Raw genomic sequence first — 10,770 nt, 5'->3', positions numbered from 1 at the left:
CCATACTTTATACTACAAACTAACCAATCGTGGCATACTTATTTACGATTGAGATATCTATGGAATGGTACGTGTCGATTTCATTTATTGTTGTTAGTTTAATTGTTAGAGACCACCATTTTTAAATAAACAATCAACTATATCTGCCATACTTTCTACCAGAAAGTGACCAAAATTTTGCATACCCTTTGAAAGTTGAAATATCTACGGAATGCTATGTGTCGATTTCACATGTTGTTGTTAGTTTCATTATTGATGGCCACCATTGTTAAATACAGAATCGTTGGATTTCTCCAGTGTTAAGTACACAGTCAACTTTTGTCTGCCATATTTTCTACCACAAACTAACCAAACATGGCGCACTCATTTACGATTGAGATATCAATGGAATGGTTCGTGCTAATTTCACATATTGTTGTTAGTTTCATTGTTAGAGGCAACCGTTGTTAAGTAAACAATCAACTTTATCTTTCGTACTTTCTACGAGAAAATGAAGAAACTTTGCACACCCATTTAAGATTGCAGTATCTAGGGAATGGTACGTGTGGATTCCACATATTGTAGTTAGTTTCATTGTTGAAGGCCACTATTCTTAAATAAACAATCAACTTTATCTGCCATACTTTCTAAAACAAACTAACCAAATTTGGCACACCCATCGGATTTGCACAGAGATATCTACTTAATGGTACAAGTCGATTTCACATATTGTTTTTAGTTTCATTGTTCGGGGCCACCAATATTAAATAAACAATCGTTGGATTTCTCCATGGTTAAATAAACAATCAACTTTATATGCCATACTTTCAACAACAAACTAACCAAACTTGGCACACTCATTTACGATTGAGATATCTATGGAATGGTACGTGTCGATTTCACTTATTGTTGTCACTTTCATTGTTAGAGGCCAGCTTTGTTAAATGAACAATCAACTATATGTGCCATACTTTCTACCAGAAATTGGCCAAACCTTGCACACACATTTAAGATTAAAATATCTAGGGAAACATATGTGTCGATTTCTCATATTGTTGTTAGTTTCATTGTAAAGATCGCCATTGTTAAATAGACATTCGTTGGATTTCTCCATTGTTAAATAAACGATCAACTTTATCTGCCATATTTTCTACCACAAACTAAGCAAACTTTGCACACTCATGAACGATTGAGATATCTATGGAATGGTATGTGTCGATTTCACATATTGTTGTTCTTTCATTGTTGAAGGCCACCATTGTTAAATAAACAATCGTTGAATTTCTAAATTGTTACCTAAACAATCAACTTTATCTTACACTCTTTCTACCACAACTAACCAAATTTGGCGCACTCATTTACAATTGAGACATCTATGGAACGGTACGTGTCGATTTCACTTATTGTTGTTAATTTCATTGTTAGAGGCCACCATTATTAAATAAAGAATCAACTTTATCTGCCATACTTTCTAGCAGAAACTGACCAAACCTTACACACTTATTTAAGATTATTGAAATATCTAGGGAAAGATATGTGTCGATTTCTCATATTGTTGTTAGTTTCATTGTTGAAGACCACCATTGTTAAATACACAAGCGTTGGATTTCTACATTGTGAAATAAACGATCAACTTTATCTGCCATACCTTCTACCACAGACTAACCAAACTTTGCACACCCATTTAAGACTGAAATATGTAGGAAATAGTACGTGTTGATTTCACATATTGTTCTTAGTTTCATTGTTGGAGGCCACCATTGTTAAATAAAGAATCAACTTTATTTGCTATATTTTGTACCAGAAACTGACCAAACTTGGCACACCAATCGGATTACCACTGAGATATCTAGGGAATGGTACTTGTCGATTTCACATATTATTGTTAGTTTTATCGTTTTAAGCCACCATTGTTCAATAAATAATTGTTGAATTTCTCCATTGTTAAATAAATAATCAACTTTATCTGCCACACTTTTTACCACAGATTAACCAAACTTAGCACACTCCTTTACGATTTAGATATCTATGAAATGGTACTTGTCGATTTCACTTGTTGTTGTTAGTTTCATTGTTAGAGGCCACCATTGTTAAATAAACAATAAACTTTATCTGTCATACTTTCTACCAGAAACTGACCAAACTTTGCGTACCTAATTGAAATACCTATCCTATGGTTCATGTCGATTTCACATATTGTTTTAGTTACGTTGTTGGAGACTACCATTGTTAAATAAACGATTCACTTTATTTTCCATACTTTTTACCAGAAGCTGACCAAACTTCACATATTTACGATTCAGATATCTAGAGAATGGTACATGTCGATTTCACATATTGTTGTTAGTTTCATTGTTAGAGGCCTCCATTTTTAAATAAACAGTAAACTATTTTCCATACTTGCTACCAGAAACTAAGCAGACTTTGCTTACCTATTTACGATTGAAATATCTATGGAATGATACATGTCGATTATCAAGGGCTAACAAGCCCTAGCCAAATTGTGTGTAATACATCAGTATGCGTTGGGATCAAACGATAATTATTCGTGATCAAACGAACTGGACAAATTCCGATTGAATTTGTTTTCATGGTGGCTGTGGTGGAGGGGCTAACAGGTCATCGGTAAATGTTATTGTTCGAAAAATGGAATAGTAAAAAAAAAAAAAAAAGTCAGAACTTTGTTGCGCCTGTTTTATAACCAGTGTGAACTAGTTGTGTGCCTCCAGATTTTTCTTTTTTTTTTTTTTTTTGTCTCAGGTGGAGCGAGATGGCCCCCTACAGCGTTCCTAGAATTACACTCTAAAAGCCCACAGTGTTCCTAGAATTGCACTCTAAAAGCCCCTCCCATACAACTGACCTGTGCTTCCCAGCAGACACCTCACATTTGAACTCTGTTGAGATTCTATGTAAGTTTGTCGGCTGTACGTACAAATTCAGAGAATAAACATGTATTAGGGAATGAGAAGTTCTCGAAATAAATTTGCAAGCTGAATATTTTTTCGCGACATAAGTGAAGAGTAATTATATACCCTTGAAGAGTAAGAAAGCTCAAAGCAAAATAATCATTGAATAAATAGCAATGTAATCACAGTAATGTGTATATATGGCATGTTGTATTTCTACCAGATTGTCAGAGCACTGATTCTCTCATTTTTTGATGTGAGCGATCTCGCTATCGAATTTCCAGAAGAACATTTAAAAGAAGTTGTATTTAGGTCTATTCCATTTTAAACAAACGAAATACATTGCGTAAAAGAACTTTCCATGTTAAAATATTTGATGGGTAGTTTGTGTGGGATTTGATTGTTATTGCATGTATCTATTGCATGCTGAATAGGTAGCTGGGAAAGCAGCCAGGATATTCATTCTGACGGTTGCAAGCCCGTGAAAATACAGAGCAACAGTTACTCCAAGGGAGTAGATAATAGATAAAAATTCTTAAAACTACCGTGGGAGAGAGAGCCGAAAGAGGGTATAGTGTGAAAGTTTGGGCCGGAACTAGGCAAGTTCCACCAGGAACGCAGAATCACCTGTATACAGCTCTCATTGTTGAGACACTAAAATTTTTCAATTACTCGTATACGGAAGATAAACATTACGAAACTATTTTTATTTATTTATTTATTTATTTATTCCTCGGGGGGTAGTCTATCTCAGAAGATTACGATTAGCATAATTATATGTTTCAGGAGTGCGCTTCGAACCCACCCCCCAGAGGCGGTTTTTTGGGCGGGCGAACTATACCTTGTCCGCAGGTCCACACATTAATTAAAGTATATGTAACACACATGTACGTATATATATATATATATATATATATATATATATATATATATATATATATATATATATATATATATATATATATGTGTGTGTGTGTGTGTGTGTATATATATATATATGTATGCTAAATGTAAAATATTTTTGAACCAATGTTTCCAATCCAAATAATAGAGCCGCACGGCTCCAACTCGCCAAGGGCTCCATAAGAACAAATTCCGCCTGTGTCACCTTCTACACATCAGTGGCTATGCCCATAGTATATTCTATGATAATAATTGACTGAATGTGCTTTTCAAGTTTCACTTTCTTGGAAAGAGAATGCGTAAGACTCTCTTAGTGTTCCAACGAGACGGGACTCGACTCTTTGAAGCGAGACACGATACAATACGAAACGTTTTGTGAAATGTCTCGTTTCGTGTCTCGAAAAATACAAACACAGTTTCTGAATTTGCTTAAAAATTTATTAACTCGGAATAAATTATTTTGCCTTCGAAATGTATACCATCTTTTATTATTTCAAATGATCGAAATAATTCAATGTTTCAAATCCTACAAAGAACAGGGAATACCTAAAGAATTATTTAAAAATGATTCTTACAAACAGCTTTCACTTCCATTTTTCAATCGATTCAAGTTTAATTATTTTGTGATAGTGCTCCAGATTCAAACACAAATGTAAAGCGTTCATTGAGATCAGTGTTTCAGAAGATTTTATTCCGGGGCTGGTGGAGATATCTACGTATAAAAATCCTGTTATAGAAGTAAAGTACACTGCTCCACGAAACTTAAGCAACTCGAAGAAAGTGGCAGAAAATAAAACGACACGATCACTGCACCAAGTATAATGAACAAACAGACGGTCCAGATGCACAATGCAACACAAGTGAAGACGAACAATACAGTTAGGATGTACACGGTGACCAAAAAGTTCAGCACTACGATACCTCAACAGGTGAAGCTGGGTTGTGCGAGGGCATAGGCAGTCAATATGGCATGTAACCACCACGAACAGCTATACAGGCACGACATCTGACCTCCATGCTGCAAATCAGAGTGTTGATCAAGTCTTGCGGCAGATGGCGCCACTTCTCGAGGAGAGCTGTTTGCAGGTCAGGGAGAGTGTGTGCTGGTGAACTGCGCTGCGCTATTCGCCGCCCAGGAGCATCCCACACATGCTCGATGAGATTCAAGTCCGGCGAATATGCAGGCTATGCAATACGCGTAATGCCTTCACTCTCCAGATACTCGGACACACGATGTGCATGGTGTGGGTGGGCATTGTCATCCATGAACAGGAAGTCTGGGCCAAATGCTCCGCGGAAATTGCACACATGTGTATTGAGAATTTCATCCAGGTACCGTTGTGCTGTCAAAGTGCCATGTTGCACAATATGGAGGTCCGTTTTCCCGTCCAGCATAATTCCACCCCCACACCATAATGGAACCACCACCATAAGAGGGCCGTTTAGCAATGAAGTTTGGATGATAGCGTGCTCCTGGCTCTCTCCACACTCAAGTCCAATCAGAATCTGACGACAGGCTGAATCTCGACTCATTGGAGAACATGACACGCGCCCACTGGTGTTCCCCCCATACAACATGTTCCTGACACCATGTGTAACGCGCACGTTTGTGCTCCAGTTTCATGGCACACACAGCGCAGGCCTTTTTGCATACAGTCCTGCTCTATTGAGTCGCCGACGTCCTGTAGCCTGAAACAACTCATTGGCCAGGTGAGAGCATGATGCTTGACGGTTTCGTTTGACAGAAATTGTGAGAAATCGGTCCTCGACGGCCGACGTCTTCTTCGGACGGCCTCCTCCATGATGTCTACTGACTTCACCTCCATTTCGAAAGCGATTGCACAGCCTCGACACAACACTTTTGTTCACGTTGAATTCCTGCGCCACTTCCACTTGCGATCGGCCGAATTTCACCGCCCAATTGTTCGCCCGCGGTCAAAGTCACTCAAATGTTGTCTACCAGCCATTGCAAGGTGTGTACCCCACACAAGAACCACTAACTCAATGCTTGGAGCCTCGGACACTACTGGGCTGTAGTGTACGGCTCATGGCATAAGTTGTTCACCGCGCTTGCAACGATGCTGCTTATGCGATAGTGTGGGTGCTTGACTTGCCTGTGTGTCTCTGTGTATGTGCATGCCACTAACCAGTGTTGAATGGGCCCCACACGTCACTTATACCACGTTCTCTCGGGTTGCTTAAGTTTTGTGGAGCAGTGTAGAAGTGGCAATTTTATCAGTAACTAACTATTGTTTCATGGTCTTTCTTGTTCCGAACCAAGACAGAAACGTGTCAGCCTTTCTCGATACTGAGTTTTGAAAAGATGCTGATTTGACAACAAAATTTATCTTTTTTATTGTTTTATGATTATTCGAAGCTAAACCATTTTTTAAATGGAAAAGTTACATAGGCCTCCTTATTTGTTGAAGTGGCGCCAGGGGTTCTGAAAAAAGTATATCAGAATAAATGGGGAAATCTTGCCTTTCGACTGTACTGACGGTATTGACAAATGTTCCTACCGAAGTAATTACTGGTTCAGTCGAATCTAAGCAGTCGTTGCTGGAAGATTGCAGTCGTGTTGTGTGTTGTGCTACCAAACAAAACTTGGTTAAAAGTTGTAATTTTAACCACTTGGTATAACAGCTCTTTTGTGGACCTCAGCCTTTCTGGTGTTGCCACGAGACGAGACAGAACCATTCGATACGAGACGAGACGGGCAGATCTTTTCTAGACGAGACGACACAGCCAGAAATCTCGTCTTGTCTCGTGGCAACACTAGACTCTCTAGATATATCAGTAAAAGGAATGACAACGTTCCTCACGGAGCACGTGTTAGCTCTCAGCCTCTTTCTTTCACTGATGTTTGTTTACACAGTAAATGAATATATAGAGAGTAACAAAAGGATGAGATATGCAGATTCTCCTGAAACCACATTAAAATTGTAACAGTATTTGGAGCTTATTGTAAAGGGATTTACCAGGGAACTAAAATAATTCTTGGAATTGATCATACAGTATTGATATATTAAAAAAAAAAAAAAAAAAAAAAAACATGGAAACAAGTAAAGACAAAGAACTGAAATCCTGAATTTGTTTTCAAAATACAGAAATCTCGAAGGAATATCTGTTTAGCCGACTTTAATTGTAAACGAATTTTGAATCAATTTGCATTCCTTGAATTCTTATACATAAAAAATAGAAATCTTTCTTTTAGCGTACGAATGAGAGGCTTTAGGAAATTAGGCCAAGATAATTAAAATGATATTGTCTTTACAAAATTTAAGGGGAATACCATGATCGAAAAAGCATCAGTCAAACTATAAAGGTCAATGGTAGCTTTTGTCATTTCTTACGTCCACTATACGCACTTTATTGCGAAAAATTTATTCCTATTATAAAACCGCTATCGTTCAATAAATGTCAAATTTATTAGATCTTGAGAGATGAAATTGTCATTACATCTGTCGCATAATATATTCTAGCTTTGGGATCCATGTCATTATATGACTTTCACGATAAGTGACAAGAATAATATAAATCCCAAGTTCAAAACGTAAGGAAAGAAACCGGCTGTTCGCCCTTCAAATTATGAAAAATGTACCAAAATGGTTGAAATTATGATTTTGTATTTCTTTACGAGAAGGAAGAATAAAAATAAAAATTGGAGCAATTATGTATGTATAAGGCCACTATCTTCTTCAAGTTACTAAACTAACTTCAAGTGTTTCAACCATTTTTGACACATATCTCGAAAACTTTTAGTGATATTAGAGGCAAGAATACGTGGTTGATAATGAGCTTTTTAATTATGTCACGATACTTTTGAACTTTACCTTATGAGAAATGGCATATTCCGAAAATAATTCAGTACCACCCTAACCTGAATTTTACCAAAAGATTAGCGAAAGTGATACGCTGTGCGTCGTCCAGGGTTTAATTCCCGGTGTGGCACTCAAACATTGCTGTGTTGACCAAACACCGAGAGAAAAGTTGGGAAACTAAAAGATAGCGGACTTCAATCTAGACAGCCGGCTACGTTGAGTGTAGTTGTGCTGACCACTAACATAAGCCCGCTGCAGACTCAGATCACAAGGGACTGTTGCGCCAGGAGTTTATATATATATTGGTGTTATTATTTTACCTTACCTCTCAGTAGCGTAAGTAAGGACGAATGGGACTCCCCACAAAAATGTTAAACGGACCCCCTCTATCCACATCCATGAGTCACGTAAAATTTACAGAGAACAGTTTTGACTTTCTATGTTCTATCTAGTGAGTCACAACTTGCTCATATGCAAAAAAAAGCACATTATTATTATTATTATTATTATTATTATTATTATTATTATTATTATTATTATTATTATTATTATTATTATTATTATTATTATTATTATTATATTATTGTGCTATAGTTTTCGTCTATTCTGCTGTACCAACCTCCAGAGTCTACGACATCCGACATTTTTAATGAGGTGTAGTCGCCCCACTTTTTGTTGTTTGGTTCGATGCTGGTTTCACTGTCCTTTTCCCACCTTTGAAATACATAAGCACGGGAGATCGCGAAAACTCGACAAGTCGCGCTGTTTCCGAAATGAAGCTCCCAGCCATTTATTCACCCTGATATATCGTCGTCCTTCCCCATTCAAGGCACAAGCACCACACTAACTAATCGTGTGAGATTCTTGTCACGTTTGGCGCGCGGTTATGTTATGCCTTGTAGCTCTTATCTCTGCACAATGATTTCGTTCAAAAAGTAGCGAGTGGTCATAATGTTTTCGCTGGTCAGTATAAGTTTCGTTGGCATTTAATTTACTAAATAATCGCTCAGGTGTTACCGTCTTCACAGGTAAAAATGAGATATAGTTGGAACATCACATAATTTTTAACATCCTAACATTATAAAGTTTAACTTCGAAACTGAAATGGGCTTCTCAATGTTGCGGACTCTGCAGGCCCTTTAGTTGCGCCACAGCATTCTCTCTACTCAGAAGGAAGGGACAAATAGAAAAATCAAAATTCATTCTGTCCATTTTTCAAGCATCAGGAAAAAAATTCATATAATACTGATATGTAAGAAAATATTGGTATTGTTTGTTTTCTGTATACAAAGAACCGTTTAGGTTTTTTATCTCATATTCTGGTAATAATCGAAGAAAAAGAAAAGAACTTCATGTGATAAACGGACGAAAAAAAATTTGTCAACGCGATGCGAATGACGTTCTCTGCAACCTAATTCACGTTTTTCGTACAAAAATTCTATTCCTACCTGCAAAAAGAAAAGATTTCTGTTACCCGTCAATGGTTGAGATTTTGCCCTGCGGCTAAACAACACGGCTTGTAAAAATAGATTCTGACTGCTGCAGGTGCACGAAGGAAAAAAAAAACTGTTGGATTCCTCTCCCCGCCCACTTCAAGTGTGGATATCCTGGACACATTCAAACTGAGCGGTACGATCTTTCAGTTCTTCCCAGTAGAGGTACCAGCAGTGATTGCTAAATGAAAAAGTGAGCATCTGGTGGCGAAAAGGCGAAGTGCTCGGACAAGGGGGTGGGCACAGTAACCTTAAGGTACTGACTTAATAAAATTTAACCCTTTTAATCCCACTGTTCCCAAATGGGGACAATTTATTTTTATCAATTTTTGTCTGTGGATTTTTTGCTGTGGATTTATTTCTTTTTTTTACAATAAGGACTTGCTACCAGTCCATATGCTACTACTAAAATCCTCTTGAGCTCCTTTGTGGCTAAACGGTTAGCGTACGGGCCTTTGGCGTGGGGAACCCGGGTTCCATTCCTGGCAGAAGCTCATGTGGTTCGGATTCCACGTTAATCGGTAGGACCACGTCTCATATAGCCTCGCTGCTGAAAGGGACGATAAACTAAAATCAACAAAATCAACAATACTAAAATCCTCAAAATATATTAAATGAGGTCAGAATCAATAAGTTTAGAAGGAATTAAGAAATTCTGAAACAAAAATAATTTGGGATTAAATGGGTTAGAAAGAGGTAAATATTGTTATCTTCTATTTTAATTATTGCTCTTAAAGTTGCTAGTCGTTCTTCTCCAAGCTGTCGGCTCTTCTTCAAATTGCTTGCACACTAGCGACATCTCTTGGCAACCAGCAGGATGCAGCGCAGCTTGTGACAACTATTTAGCCTAACTATGAATTATTTAGCATAACTGAAAAACTGAGATGTCTTTCGTTTTCCCCTATATATGTTTATGCAACCCATTCACTTGAATTCAGTGTCATTGACGAATACGCAGATAATCTTCCAAGATCAACAATTTCAGTATACGCTGTTCCCCACTATCTTATATAGCCTCGAAAAGAGACGTATTATACAGGTCATATACCATCGATCACGGCGAAAATCTTCCTTGTTTTTCATACATATTAAAACAATATATCGTTACTATGGTTGCCAAATGGACGGTTTTTCACCGGCCTGGTAGGAAATATTGCTGCTATTTTCATTAAAGCCGGTAACCGATACAAACTTCTTATCAGCTCCTTTACGACCGTTTTTTAAAATCAAATTTGTATCTAGTTTGAAGCAATTTAATCTAGTTCGAAGAATATATTTTAAAAAATAACTTTCATTCTGTAAATGCAAAACTGTTACGTTTCACCATCTATCAACGATTAACATTTATTTTGTTAATCTGTTTAGGTAATTTTAAAGAGATGACATGCACTGTATCAGGGAAAATTTGAAATTTACTTGTAAGGAATTTTATACATTTATTGAGGGTGAAACAGGACTTCTTAAAGCAATTTCCTGTAGTTGAAGTATAAATTTAAAGAATAAATTTCATTATCCAAATCCATTACTGGCACGTAAAGATTAATATAATTTTCTTCATCTGACTCGATAATTTTAAAAAAAGTAGCAGTTACTTGTAAATACAATAAAATGATCAATGCCGATTCCAGTCTCTCATTTATAGCACAATGTATCTATTAAGCTTTTTAG

The sequence above is a fragment of the Thermobia domestica genome, chromosome 16 (assembly GCF_964235325.1).
Source record: "Thermobia domestica chromosome 16, izTheDome1.hap1.1, whole genome shotgun sequence".
Lineage (NCBI taxonomy): Eukaryota > Metazoa > Arthropoda > Insecta > Zygentoma > Lepismatidae > Thermobia > Thermobia domestica.
The sequence above is the reverse complement of the archived record's forward strand: the minus strand, read 5'-3'. Positions refer to the sequence as shown.